Source organism: Callorhinchus milii, unplaced genomic scaffold, assembly GCF_018977255.1.
Source record: "Callorhinchus milii isolate IMCB2004 unplaced genomic scaffold, IMCB_Cmil_1.0 Scaffold2, whole genome shotgun sequence".
NCBI lineage: Eukaryota > Metazoa > Chordata > Chondrichthyes > Chimaeriformes > Callorhinchidae > Callorhinchus > Callorhinchus milii.
Window position 1 is genome coordinate 100,234,425 of NW_024704743.1, and position 15,715 is coordinate 100,250,139.

The following is a 15,715-nucleotide window of genomic DNA, read 5'->3' on the forward strand; positions in this document are numbered from 1 at the left end:
CCTGTATCTTTGTGTTGTGCTCTTTGAGTTGATATAGACTTTCATCAAAGACTGTAGGCAAATACTATAATATAAAACAAAGAACAGTGTAAATTAAAATAATGATCCTTATATTTGACAAGGCGCCTTTTACATCAGACAAATGTCTCAAAGAGCGTCTCAAAGTACTGTGAAGTGGAGTAACTGTATGTTTTGTGGATGAACACACTATTGTTCTACTCACAGAACACTGGCTCATTTTTTAAAATTAAGGTACAAGAAGTGAGTTCATAAACCCCTGTCAATCACCTGAATTAAAGGTAGACAAATCTAGCTCTCGTTCCAAGGATAATTACACATTAAATCCAATAAGGCTTCAGTACCACTAAGTGCACTTAGTTTCCACTGTGTAAACACTATAAACTCCATGAAATCCATCGCCTCTCTATCACCCTGTAGCCTCTGACCTTCCAAAACCTGTAGGTCTATATCGCTGTCATATTATGGAGCTGTTTTATGTACCAATGGTTCTGTAAATATTATGTTGAATCATGGAATTTGCTCCATTTATTATAGGGTAGATTCTGCAACACTGGAAGGGACAAGCATTCAAATAGGAACGGATGCAAATGTGTCTATCATTTGAGAATTATTTCAAACTTGTTTTGTGATCTTATTTCCTGGCTGCCATGTCTTATGTGATGCCTTTGGTAATTTTTTCCTTTTTTCTGGATTGTTTTTTCTGCTTAGTTCCTCTGAAGGTGCTGAGTCTTGGTGGGGTATACCTTATAGGGTACAGGTGCCTTAAAGAGCAGGAATTCTGGCCAAGAATCCATCTGTCAGAAGGGGCATCACAACTAAGCCTGATCCTGTTTTGTAGAGGGATTCCTCTGATGATTCTATTCACCACCCGGTGTAGCACAAAGCCATATAGACCAGGACAGCAGGTTTGAATCCCAGTCTGTGATACTATCCTGCATGAAGGCTACTATATAAATGCAAGTTGTTGTTATGGAGAGGGGGAAGTCAGCCAGGGTTCCTGATCTTGATTGCGAACCAGTGACCCTAGCTGGAAATTATATTTGTATTAATGTGGTATGAGGACAGGATTAGGGTTGGCTGAAATATCTACCCCCATTGACTGACCCTTGCCATCTAGGGTCACATATTATGGTCACTCAGAGGGAGATTTGAACCCACTCTTCAAAGTCTCATAAATTCAAACCTCTTTCACTGTGTTTTTGGTCAACATCTTTAAATCTCTTATTCCCTGCCTAGTTTCCACCACAACATTTGTCAAGCTCTTCAATATCACATTTACTACTTGTGTATCTCTCAGAGGTCATTTTACAGCGCACAATAGATAATTTTCCCAACTGCAGATCTGATGACACCCTTTTGCCCCTTTTCTCCCCACAAAGGATGTGTGATTTGATAGAGCAAAGACAGAGCTTGAGAGTGAACATCCCAATGACATCCCGAGCCTTCGCAAACATCATGACATTATTGCTAATGATGTCAGAATGTTGTGCTACACCATATGTTTATCTGTGATCTTCACTTGGTTAGCAAAACAGTACGTTCCCAAAATAGACAGGAGCAAAATCACCTGCTTTTTTCTGTTTTGGGCCAATCTCTCAGCCCTCCACTCCCTGTATTTGAGCAGTGAATATAATCCAAAAATATCAACTGATGGTTCGCGCATGTGTGAATATTTCAATTTCATTGTGAGATTTTTCTTTCCATGTCAAGAATATTTGAATATTTATCGCAGTTGCCTTCTCAAGTTTCAGAGGCTGAATAAAAGCCTGCATACCTACCAGTATTCAGAACTACAGAGACACCAAGGAGCACAATATAAAGCCTGGTTCAGTTGGTAGCTCTCTCGCCTCTGAGTCAGAAGGTTTTGGGTTCAAGACCCAGGTGGGGGTTTGGAACACACATCGTGTATGATGTAATGTGGGCATGCTGCATTGGCAGAGGTGCCGTCCTTAGGATGAGATGTTAAACCAAAGTCCCATCTGCCATTATTCTGTTAGTGACTTTAAAGATCCTATTTTACTATTTGAATAAAGAAGGGAGTTTCTCCTGATGTCCTGGCCAACAACTCCCCAAATAAAATTGGCCACTTCATGGCTGTTTGTGGGACATTTCTGTGTACAAATTAGGTGCCATGTTCAACCACAAAATATATACAATAATACATTACAGTTTATATATGCTTTGAGATGTTTGACGAAGAAATAAGGTACTATATCAAATGCAAGGATTATTATTATTGCAAGTTTTTTTGCATTAGACATATTCTATAATTGAAGGTTCTTCTCGAGCTCCAAACTTACTGAGTGTTCATTGGTTCAAATTCTGTTAGTGTGGAGTCCTGTAGCTCAGTGGTTAGAGCACGTGCCTGGCAAGCGAGAGACCTGGGTTGGATTCCCGGCAACAACAATAAAAAGATTACATTTGTATAGTGGCTTTCACGTCGGGAGGATGTCCCAAGGCGCTGGACAGTGTACAGCATTTCAGATCCGAGCTGGGGTCAGGGGGGAGAAAGGAGGGTAGGGGAAGGGGGGTGGCCGATGGCATGGTCAAAGAGGAGGGTCTTGAGGCAGGACTTGAAGGAGGCTCCCTCCCTTCCCTCCCCTCACCCTGACCATTTCCCCCCTCCTCGCTCCCTCCCTTCCCTCCCCTCACCCTGACCATTTCCCCCCTGCTCGGGTCATGACCCAACTGTGCAGCGCCTTGGGACGTCCTCCTGACGTGAAAGGCGCTTTATAAATGGAATCTTGTTGTTGTTGTTGTTGTTGTTGTAAGGAGGGGTGAGGCGGAGTGATTGGGGGATGGAATTCCAGAGGTTGGGGGCAGAGTGGCTGAAGGATCACCCGCCAATAGTGGGGCGAGTGGGGCAGGGGACGTAGAACAGGCCGGAGCCGGCTGAGCGGAGGGAGCGGGCAGGTTGGTAGAGGGTTAGGAGGTTGCAGAGGTAGGGTGGGGCGAGGCCATGGAGAGCTTCGTAGGTGAGGACCAGGATCTTGAATTGGATCCTCTGAAGGGTGAAACCTTAGGCAACTTTCCTTACTCCACACACCTGATAATAATCCCTCAAGAAAAAAAACAATAAACTGGTCATTTCAATCTATGATTGTTTGTGGGACACTGCTGTGCGCAATTGGCTGTCGCGTTTCGCCCACAAATATACAGTCAATTCATTTTACAGTGTATTCTATGAAGCGCTTTGAGACGTAGAAGACATGAAAAGCGCTATATCAAATTCAAGGATTATTATTATTAGTTCAAACTAATGTGTCTGCGCTGTGTTTGCTGGTTTCAGCCAGGTCTGGTTGGATGGTTACATTGGCTCAGGCCTTCCAAGGGTTATGGAGTTGAAAAAACATCCACAGTTTTTGTTTCTGGTCCCTCTTCAGCACCCTCTCCTGGTAGTGTGAGTGTGTGACAACCAGGTAATGTCAGGCGAGGTTGTGACACCCTCCACAGCCAAGTGACTCATCGTTCATTGCAAAGGCTCACAGGTGGGTACAGGGGGTACCAGCATCTGTGTAACCGCAAACCAGCAAGAGGAAGCCTGAGCAGGAACAGAGGGGCATGTGGCATTGGGGTGAAAAATAGGAAAATAAGTGGACACAATATTAATTAACAACAACAATCCCACCTTTGTTTTGCATCATTAATACCTCTTTAACCCATCATCCCCTGTCCTCTATCGAATTTTCTCCCGTGTCTTCCTTGCCCTGATTTGTATTGGTTACTGGCTTCATAAGAGAAAATGTTTTAAAAATGGGGGAAAAAATAATGTGCTCACTTATCTCCATTGGAAGTGGCTATTTCGCTACTTCGGTATAAACAGTAGAGTACTGTATCAGTAAACTAGTAATTGTTTTTATTCTTCACAGCCAGAATTTCACTCAACAATTTCACTCAACTTTACTTTTGTTTAGAGCAGGACAGCAGCAGGTGTTAATGTGTTGCCAATATCTAGCCTTTGCCTGTGAATAGCCACTAATCACACCATTCACACCCCTAAACAATTTGGAAACTGGAGCTAATCCACAGAAGGTTCAGCAGACTCCAGTGACAGATCTGGTGTCTCAGCCAGTATCGTCGAATATTTTGAGACATCTTTCCGACATGAAAGGAACTGTATAAATATAAATTGTATTGTATCTCATGTAGTGATTGTTTTTGTAGGCAAATGTAGCATTCATTTTAGCAGATCCCACAAACAACCATAAAGTGAATGATCAATTTTATCTGGAGGAATTTTAGCCAGGATACCAGGAGAAACTCCTTTTTTTGAATAGGAACATCCACCAGAACAGTCAGATACAATACCACATAATACAATTTACTTTTACATTTATAGCCTTTCACATCAGAAAAAAGTTCCAAAACGCCTGACCCTGCTGACTGGATACCCAAGCTAGGGGTGGGAGGCGAGGGGATGGGGAGGACATTGATGACATGGTCAAAGGGTATGTTTTGATATGTTGGAATGGCCAACATTTAAAGTTGAACTTAGACGGTAGTATTTACAGAACTAGTCATGAAATGCTGGGATCCATAATCCATGGATTTGTCTGTGACTGCTTGATGAGAGGCTGGTTTCCTGCTATATGTTTTATGTACAAGAGTTGATTGTGTCTGTTTGAATGCCAATTGAACCATTTTATGACAACTTCCAACTCTTCTACTGCGTGCATACCAAGTTTCAGTGACAGTTCTGAAAACATTAATTATCTCAACTTTTGTTTCACTCACGACTGCTACAGACATGTTTGGGAACAACCATTTGAACAAAGTCTGCGGGGAATTTTGAAGTGAAGGCAGTCATCAACTAGAATTACCAGGATGAAATATTCCATAATATGATAATTATTTTTACAGAGCCAGTGCAGAACCCCAGTGTCCTGTTCAACTCTCAACTGTCCTTCGAACTCTACATCCATTCTCTGACTTGTTCAGCTTCCCCTACCTCCACATCATTTCACCTCCACCATTAGCTCTCTCGTTGGGCTGCCGAAACCCTTACCTATGCATTCATCATGTCCCCAATTCTCTGCTCACAAGACCTTAACTCTTCGCTCCATAAGCTACAGACCATCCAGTACTCTGCACCTCATCTCCTCTCCTGACTAGGCTCTGCCCCCATCCTCATCCAGCTCCACTGGGTCCCCATCCTCCAGGAATTGAGTTCAAGATCCTCATCCTTACTTTTAAATCCCTCCACGGTCTTGCCCCACCCTATCTCTGCAACTTTCTTAAACCTTAGTAACTTGATTATAAAATCTGTCTTACGAATAAATGTTTTGCTACACTGTATCACAAACAATTATTATCTGTGACCTTGTGGTTAGACACCATCAAAGAGCAAAGCATTGTATCTCAACCGACAAAACTGTGACTGTAATAAGCAATTGATCTTGTGACTCTTTTTGCTTTACTGTGTTAGTACTCATGGTTTTTATGGCCAATTTTGCAAGTTAAAGGAGAAAGACTAATACAATATTTGGTCATGATTTCTTCTCCTGTCTCAGCTTAATTTGATCCGCTTTGTCGGCAGAGGAAGACTGAGTGCTACACTGGAGGAGCCTACACCTCTGTGCTGTTTAAAAAAGGAGACTGGATTTGCATGTAAATCTGAATCAATGTAACAATGCAGCAAATAAAATAAGTGAATCAAGTAGTTGTGGAGTCCTGTAACTCAGTGGTTAAAGCACTCGCCTCACAAGCGAGAGACTTGGATTCGATTCCCGACAGGGCGAAATACTGGGCAAGTTTCCTTACTCCACACCCCCTGTTTACCTAGCAGCAAGTAGGAACCTGGTTGTTAGTCGATTGATGGGATCGCTTTTCTGGAGTAATAATTCCTTCAAAAAAAGTTAATAATAAATTGGTCACTTGAATCCAACGCTGTTTGTGGAATACTGCTGCGTGCAATTGGCTGCCATGTTTCGTCCACAAAATATACAATTAATTCAATTTACAATATATTCTGTGAAGCGCTTTGAGACGTTTCGATGATATGATAAGCGCTATATCAAATGCAAGGATTATTATTATTATTATTGCTTCTTTATGCCCAGATAAAAGTTGTCATTCACTTCAAGGCTGTTAATGAGACATTGCTGTGTGCAAATTGGCTGCCACATTTGCCTACAAAATGCGCCAAGAATCTGGTAGAACATTGAAATTCCACCTAGTCTTAGCCCATTTGTTCTTAAAATTTAGGACAGCGAAGAATTGAAGAAAATTCTTAAATCTTGTTTTGTTGGGAAACCAGTTTCTTCATATAAACTGTGGAAATCCAGGTTCTAAATTAAACTGAATTTCCACAATTCGACATAATCTTAAATTTAAGGCCAAATAGTCTGACAGGCTGACAAAGTTACAAGCCTCAGTTCTGCATAGAGAGAACAGTTGCAGATCATCCAGTAACTGTTCCCAATGACTCATCAGGGAAGCTGAGGTCTAATGATTTATACAGGTGCCCATTTACCTTGCTAGACTTCTGCTGATGGCATTCCTCCCCCAAAGCTAGGGAAGGTATGAGCAGGTCAGCATGAGTTTGGGAGCAGAGCACCAGCTTTGACTCTCTACTGGGGAACAAGGTAAGAAATTGGGACCAGACTGCAGGCCCTCCCTGTACGTGTTTGTGTGTGGTGGTTGGTGGCGGGGAATCATGTTATGTGATCATCTTTACCTGAGAAAGTTACATATTATCAGGATCAAGCCTTTTCCCCAGCCAGGAAATGATGAAAGAAAATAGGATCAGATGCATCACTTACCATCCGAGGGGCAGGCATTGCATGTTGTAGAGAATGCAATTTCAAAATGAGACAAAACAAAGTAAAGTAAATGAGAGAATTAATAAGCTTTGCATTTGATATAATGCATGTAGAGAAGACATCTCAACCTCACATGATTTTATTGTAAAGTGCAGTGACTGCGTGTGTTTTCGTAGGTGAATACATCAACCAATTTGCACACAGTGATGTTCCTCAAACATACAAGATGTAAATAATCCATTTTATCTGGAGGATTATCTTAAAATAAATCTATGGGAAAAAAGTTATGTTCCGTAAGTCATCTAAATTCATATTTGTGTTGGTAGTTGTGATCAACTTTAACATGCCTGAACTATGCAGCATGAGTGATATCATTGCATAGTTTACATAGTTAAAGCTTTGTCTAACTGATAGCGTCCATCCTCCTACACATGGGAAAGTGTGTGGAAATACCGCTGCTGGGTGGAAGCAGACTGGTTGAGGGAGGCAGGAGAGAGAAATGTTTTTCAAACACTCTGTTTGCAGCACAGCAGTTTCCATGACAGGACTTCCAAAATTCAACCCAATACAGGTCACAATCCGCCAGTTACATTGTTCATGAGAATTAGCTGGCAGCCTGGCTCAGTTGGTCACACTCTTGCCTCTGAGTCAGAAGGTTGTGGTTTCCAGATGGGATGTTAAACTGATGTCCCATCTGCCTGTTCAGGTGGACATTAAAGATCCCATGGCACTCTTCCAAACAAGAAAGGAGTTCCTCCCAATATCCTGTCCAGCAATCCCCCAGATAAAAGTCACTTACTTCATAGTTGTTTGTGAGATATTGTTGTGCACAAATTGGCTGCTTTGATCACCTTTTCATATTTCACTATCAAGCTGTTTCTAAAATAAGTCCAGCATCCTGTGCTCTACCACCCTTCATTGTAACCTGTTCCTGGTATCTTCTATTACCCTCTATGTAAAGAAATACTTGCTGGTATCTGTTCTAAAATTGCCCTTCTCCATCTTCCTTCCTTTCCTAGGGCTGCTCATGTCTCCTACGCTTACTCCCATATACTCTCCACTTATATTATTTCCTACTCCTCTATTTCACCTTTCATGCACTGACTTTCCACAACTACTCACGTCTGACCCTCATTCATATCTTAACACTATCCTTTTCAACTTAGTGCAGAGCATGGATGCCAAGCCAGAAATGTTACCCTACTTGAGATTTAACCCCTGCTGAGATGAAAGATGCTATATGAATGTAAATTTGCATTGTTTCTTATCCTCCTGTTTACCAATACTCTCTCGTGATACACCCTGCAGGGTTACTGATAAGAAAGTAGACTTTGCATTTTATAATGCCTTATCATGTCATAATGTCTCAAAGGAAGTTATTGTCAAGAGCGGTGACAATTTTGTTGATAAAGGCGGCAGTCACTTTGTGCACAGCTTTGAAGTGAATGACCAATTAATCTGGAGGGTTACACCAGACAAAAAACTTTTCTTTTGAACTTTGCCATGGGCTCTTTAATGTCCACTCAAAGAACTGTCAGACAGGATCTCAATCCAATGTCTTATTGTAAACACCTCTGACAATGTAGCACTCCCACAGTATTATAAATAACAATAATCCTTGCATTTGATATAGCACCTTATCACGTCTTCGGGACGTTGCCAAGCATTTCACAGAATATACTGTAAAGTGAATTGACTGTATATTTTGTAGGTGAAGCAGTATCAACCAAGACTATGAGTTCATGCCCGAGGTGGGACTTGAACCTGGACACCCACGTCCTAACAAGTAGGGTAGTGCTAGCTAAACAAGCAGAGTGAAGATTGACAGATTGTGTTTGCAGTGGCAAGCTATGTAGTTTTAGCTGCTTTAACTCCAGCAGTGCCCCAAAGTACACTCTGGGATCCCAAAACTTTGGCTCCTGCCAAAATGCTCCTAATAATGTCTTGAATTAGCTAAGCAGGGAGTGTCCCTCCCAGGTGAGAATACACGCTTCATTCCAAACAAATGGGAAATTTCTATATGTAGGTGGTAGGCATATGGTGAGCAGTATGGTTTGGATATTCTTAAACATGGTGATAGAGTTCCACATGTGTCAGATAAAAACTTACAGCAGTAGCCTCATTATTTCGAAGGTTTGAATTTTGGACCCAGCAAATCCAAAGTTCAGATTTATCCAAACACATATCCACTTTGATCTATTGTTGACACAACCGAAGCTCAGTGCTGCTGTGGTGTCATTTTACAGCTGCATTGTCTCATGGCCAACGGCAATGGAGAAGGGAGGAGCCTGCAGGGGATTTTATGCTTACAGGGCTCTGCACCAACTTTCTGAGGCTACGACTAACAGGGAATTTTTCTCAATGTTATCTTCTACTTGTATACAAAAAATGTAATGGATGTTTGGCACGGTCATCGTGTCCCATTGCATGCTTTCCAACGAAAAAAGAAGTGACATACATATAAATTAAGGCTAAACATTCTGCATGTTCAGATACATGAATCAATCACCTAAGTGTTCATATCGATATCAACTGAGAAGACATTGTGTCTCCAGGTTGTGGGGGTGAGGGGAATGTCACTTTTTTCTCCCCATTTCTCCCCCCTCCCACTTTCTTTCAGTCACTGGTTCTTTGCTGGGTTACAGGTCAGGGTACAACCTCTGCTTATTCGCGATATGTGGGCTAAGGCAGTAAGAGACGTCGGTGCATTTGATGCAGGGGATCACAGCCAAAACCAAGCCTGTTCTTATGACACACAATATCCACATACAAAAAATTCCAGAAGCCTATTGATAAGAGCAGGAAGTTTGGCTGATTTTTCTATTTTTCTGATCATCTCGGGACAATGATATAGTCTCTTTTTCCCTGGTTCTTAAAAATAATTAAGGTTAGTCAGACTGGATAAAGTGACACACTTGAGACTCTGTGAGGATTTGCTTCTAATCTGGGCCAGTAAATTTTGCGCTGAGTTCATACCTAATGCTGATCCCCTCAAGATGTTACATTTTCTGTCTGTTTGCATGGTTTGATAATGATCTTTTGATGTTAATCTGACGTGTAGATAGTAGCCCTGGTATAATAACCAATACTACCACCAAGGAAACAGGGCCTGACATAAACAGAATGTGGAGAACCTATGACTATGCTTAAGAGTATCCAAACCAGACTGAACGTTTCATATACATAGAAATTCTTTAGTCTTGAATGAAATGAACATTCTCTTCCCATGAATGATGCACTCTGCTTAGCTAATCCTGGAGAGTACTAGTACCATGTTATACTTTTCAAAAGTTCAGCCAATTTTAGCCAAGTAACTACGAACATCCCAATGTTGCAAGGGTGTTGATTGAAAGTCGCAAAAATAAGTTATTTTTACAAAATAAAAACAATTCCTCCCTCTTTTTAAAAAAACTTGGAAAACAAGTGTAATGATTATATTTATTTATTTTTAAAAATATTGTATGCATAGACTAACAGCTGGCAACCAGTAAATAGAAAATTTGTTTAACGTATGACCAGGTCATTATAGTCCACACGCCTAGTTACATGTGAATTATGGCATGAGGTCACTCTTTCACGAATTCGGTTGCCAGATTCTTGGTGCCAAAAACGTAACTCACAAGAATAGAATTCATTTTGGAGTGAGTGTGCACTGCTTTACACATTTCCAGTTTCCCGATTTAACATTATGCAGAGAATTGTGCAAATATGGAATGCATAAACTGATTCCTTTAAAGCGAAATGTATTGTAAATGAAATACGGAAAAGGCAGCGATCAAAAATCTGCCCTAATCTAGAAAACTAGAGGAACATGTTAGATGAGCTGATTGGCCTCCCCCTGTTCCTATATTCCTAATCCACAACCACTGTAGCCCAGAGTATTGGCGAGCTACTTGCAGTACATGTAATATAAATGCATTGGCTTTTAATGCTATCGCCCAGATGTGAGTTTGAATCCAGACCCAACTAATTGAGACACAAATCTCATCATGGATCCTGGTTAAAATGATTTGGGATATACGTGACCCAATTCCAATAGTTTAAAACTGCTCTCAAGTTAATAATAATCCTTGCATTTGATATAGCGCCTCATCATATCTTCTAGATGTTTCAAAGCACTTTACAGAATATAATAGCTAATTGCACACAGCAATGTCCCACAACAGTCATGGATTGAAACAACCGATTTATTAATTTTTTTGAAGGAATTATTATCCCCGGAAAAGCGATCTGCATGGTGAATAACTGCAAGGGGAGTAAAGATAAAGAGACTGAAAATAACTTGCCTGAAAGAACGATTTATTTCACAATTGCCTCTCTCCCCCAAGACATTGATTCTTTGCTGTGACACAGTTACAACAGGTACAGGACTCCCATTTCTTCACAAAGCCTGGATTAGTCCAGTGAAATTTGCACAACTCAGGGTTCACCTCATTCCCATGGGGATCATATATCTTTAATTTAAATTAAGAGCAGCAGCACAAACTCATTCCTTTAAAGCAAAATGTATTGTATTGTAAATGAATAACACAACAACAAGATTGCATTTATAGAGCGCCTTTCACGTCGGGAGGACGTCCCAAAGCACTGGAAGAGAGTAATATTAATAATCGATAATGCTTGCATGATATAGTGCCTTTCATTCCAGTGGGATGTGTCTAAGTCTTCATGGGTGTACTATGTTTTGCAGATGAACCTGGTAGACTATTTGCACACAGCAATGTCCCACAAACAGCCATGAAGTGGATGACCAATTTTACTTGGAGGCATTGTTGTCCAGGACTCTACCCACTCTTTTCAAATAGTGCCATGAGATGTTTAATGTCCACCTGAACAAGCAAACAGGGTCTCTGATTTAACAACTCATTGGAAGGATGATACCTCATTCCATACAGCATATCTCCAGCATTTTATTGACATATCAGCCTATATAGTGAATTCAAAGTTCTGAAAGGTGGCTTGATCTCACAATCTTCTGACTCTGAGGTGAACTTGTGAACAATTGAGCTAGGTTGACTTTTAAAATCTGAAATAAAACAGAAATCCACTGGAGATGGTTTATCAGCATCTGAAATTAAAAAAAAGTGAATATTGCAACAGTCTTCCTAATCTATATGCTCCCTTTTGGGGATGTCATCCGCAGACATGGGGTACACTTCCCCATGTATGCGGATGACACCCAACTCTATTTTTCCATCTCACTTTGCGACTTCCAGTCCCCTGATGTTCTGTCAGCCTGCCTGTCAGACATCAAGAGCTGGATGATCGCAAATTTCCTTCAGCTAAATGTTGATAAGACGGAAGCCATACTCTTTGGTTCTCGTCAATGTCTAAAATCACATGGTTCTCACCTCCTCCACCTACCCGACCTCCGCCTAAACTCTCCGAACCCGTACGCAAACTGGGCGTCAGGTTCGACCCCCAATTTTCCTTTCTCCCCCACATCCGGTCGCTCACCAGCACTGCTTTCTTCCACCTCCGACGCATTGCCCATCTCCGCCAATACCTCACTCCAAAAGCCTCTGAATCCCTGGTCTATGCCTTAGTCGCCTCTCGGCTGGACTATTTCAAATGCCCTCCTCACCGATCTCTCCTCCAATACCATTCATAAAATCCAGGTCATCCAAGACTCTGCCGCCTGCATTCTTACTCGCACCAAACTCCGCTCTCCGATTACCCCAGTCCTTGCCAGACTGCACTGGCTGCCTGTCCCAGAGAGGATCGACTTCAAGATCCTCACTCTTGTCTTCAAATCCCTCCACTCCTCTGCACACCCCTACCTCTCTGACCTCTCTCCTCACAACAATGCCCGTTGCCTTTGTTCCTCCGGGTCTGGCCTCCTCCTTGTCCCCCGAATTTTTCACTCCACCATCGGCGGCCGTGCCCTCAGCCACTATTCTCCAAGGCTCTGGAACTCCCTTCCTCACTCCCTTCGCCTCGCCCCCTCTCTTCCTATTTTTAAGTCTCGGCTAAAGACCTTTCTTTTTGACCGCGCCTTTGGTCACCTTCCTCCCCCTCCCCCTGGCTCGGCCCCGGGATCCGTTGCTGTGAAACTCTCTGAGATACCGTTCAGCACAGAGGGTGTTATATAAATCCAAGTTGTTGTTGTCATTGTTGTTGTCTTACAATTATACAGCACCTTTCATATCTGGAGGATATTTTGAAGCATTTTACAGAGCTAACTGGGAGTCCAAGCTGGTGGTGGGAGCTGGGGAAGGTGGGGTGGGGGAGGGAAAGGTGACCAAAAGTGCCATTAAAAAGGTCTCAAGGTTTAATAGTTGGTAGGGTGGGGGGGCGGGGTGAGATGCGGAGGGAATCTGGGAAGGTGTTGCAGGGATCGGGACAGAATATTTATTTATTTAAACATATTTTATTTTGAATATTTAATTATTTATTTTTGTCTTCCTCCAATTTTGTCCCCTCCTCTCTTGAAAACAGTGAGTTATGCTGGTGTGCACTTCCATAGACACAACAACCTCAGATAACTGATTTGTGGTCTTTTTTTTCATGCATGAGGCCACTTAGTAACAGCAGCCTATTCAATTGTGGAGAGCAAAATAGCCAACTTCTCTAAACAATCTTCACGCACATGCGCTTTCCACCATCATTCACTGTAACATGGGCAGGATGAGAAACCCTAGCTGAATATAGTAAAATGATGATAAACCTTGCATTTGATATAGAGCATTTGATATATACAGGATGAGATTTCTCATCCTGCCCATGTTACAGTGAATGTATATAAGATATAGTAAAATCTGGCTTCAACAACCACTCAGAGCCCGGGGCCAAAATGACCTTTATAAAGGTACAGCTTCTGAGTAAGGGTTTGTTAGTGTGTGTTCCTGGGTGGTTGTTAACAGGGGGTAGTTGCTGAATGGAGCTGGATGTTTGAGCAGATTTGACTGTACCGTGTTTTGAGTTCACAAAATTAGAGCCTGAGTTATTATGGGTTTGTGAAAAAAACACACAATCCCTTTTCTGGGTCATCAGGTAGCCATCGAGGTCAGTTCCTCCATCAAGTGATGTGATTGGCACTTCCTGTGCACACAGAAGAAAACTGTCTCCTGAAAAACCAAAGCATTTATTCTGAGACTTGTAAACATTTTTTTATAAAATGTAAACGTGTTCTACTTTGAATTAATCACAGCACTATATTGTATTGTAAATGAAAGTGCAAAAAGGGTAATAATAATCAATAATACTTACATGATATAGTGCCTCTCATTCCACTATGGGATAAGGGGAAAAGGCAGATAAGTGGGCCAGAAAACATTGTTCTTAAAAGAGCCAGCGCACACATGAAGGGGTGAAAGGTCTTCTGTGCCATAAATTGGTTCTCATACTTTCAAAGTCTAAGGCTTGCCCCAGGACTGTTAAATGTGTCCAATAATTTTAAGGTTCTACTTGTTTTTCTCATGTGAATTGACTGCTGAGGAGTTTTCAAACATACATAAACATTTAACAGTTTGTCAGTAAGATTGATGTGACAGTGCAGTGTTAACAGCCCCCATTCAGTTTGACAGGTGAGGCTGAAGGTGTGTCAATGGGTCAGAAGAGGCTAATTTTCACAAGACAACAGGCTCAAGCCTCTGTGAGCTGCTCCTTCTTGGTACAATACACCAACTTCCCCTCAACTCCCCAAAACCTCGTGTCCACTGCAACACAGCAGAGGGCTGTTTTTTTTTAAAAAAAGAGCTATTAGTCACAAATTGTTTATGCAAAGTGCTTCTATTTCTGTTCTCATCGGGGTGGTTTACAAGGTCAGCCAGAAACAAACTCAGAATTATTGCATTTTGCAAACTAACCTCTTAGTTTACTAAACTGACAAAAAGTCAAGTCACTTGAAACAGTTTCCCCCTCTCATTTGAAGTGTTTGTTGCTGTTGTTGTTGTTGTCCTTAACAAATATGATGGTTGTTTTTTTTGCAATTTCTTGAGAAAGTAAGTTGGTTCGAACTTTTGACGACGTAAAGAGATGTCCCATTAATGAACCTCCCACCGCTCAGCAAATACTTTAAAAAGAAGCAAAGTTGTTGATAGGATTGACCGCTTCCTTAATAAAACCCTCACGACGGCAAAGTCACGATGGTTGAGCGTAATGGGATAGAAACAAACAACAACAACAACACTACCGTGCATTGGATCAATTATTACTGACAGTGTGTACTGTGAAATAACTGATCCAGATCAGTGCACCATCCCCACCTCTCTCTCTCTCTATATATATTACATCTGCTGGTGCAATCCTGACACAAGTTTCCCAAACTTTTAGCTTTTAACTTTTAACTGTTTAGTACGTTTTATTAAAAAAAGGCAACAAAAAGCTCCCACATATATATATCCCCCTTTTGTGGGTTCTGATGCCTTTTCCCGGAAGTTTCAAAAAGTTCCCAAAGTATTTGATGAACTTGTTTCAGATGAGTTGCTGGAGCTCAGAGAACAAGAACAAGATCCAGTCAGACACACACACACACACACATAGTCAGTCAGACAGACAGACAGACATGTGCAAACCAAAGGAACAGCCTATTGAGTGCGGAAGTGAAACAAAAGAGTTGCAATCAACTTTTTTAAAAAAAACTATTATGAGAGTGAGAGAGAGGAAAACAAACACCGATATTTCTATTGAAAACTATCAGATCTGTGCTATCTATGGCAGAGGAGCTATGACTTCGAAAAGTTTAATGTTGGACTCAACTTTTGATTTATTTATAGAAATGTACACACACAAACACACACAGACACAGAGATCTGCCTTCCTTATTTCTATGGGATTGGTGGTGGGTGGGGGAGGGGGGGGGGAGGTTGGAAGATCTGCCAACAGTCATCAAAACGTCTCGCCACACCAGTTTCACCGGATATTAACCAGCACACAACACACAAAAAAAAAGCACAATGCACAACCAGTTGAATTGCTAATAACTTTAATTT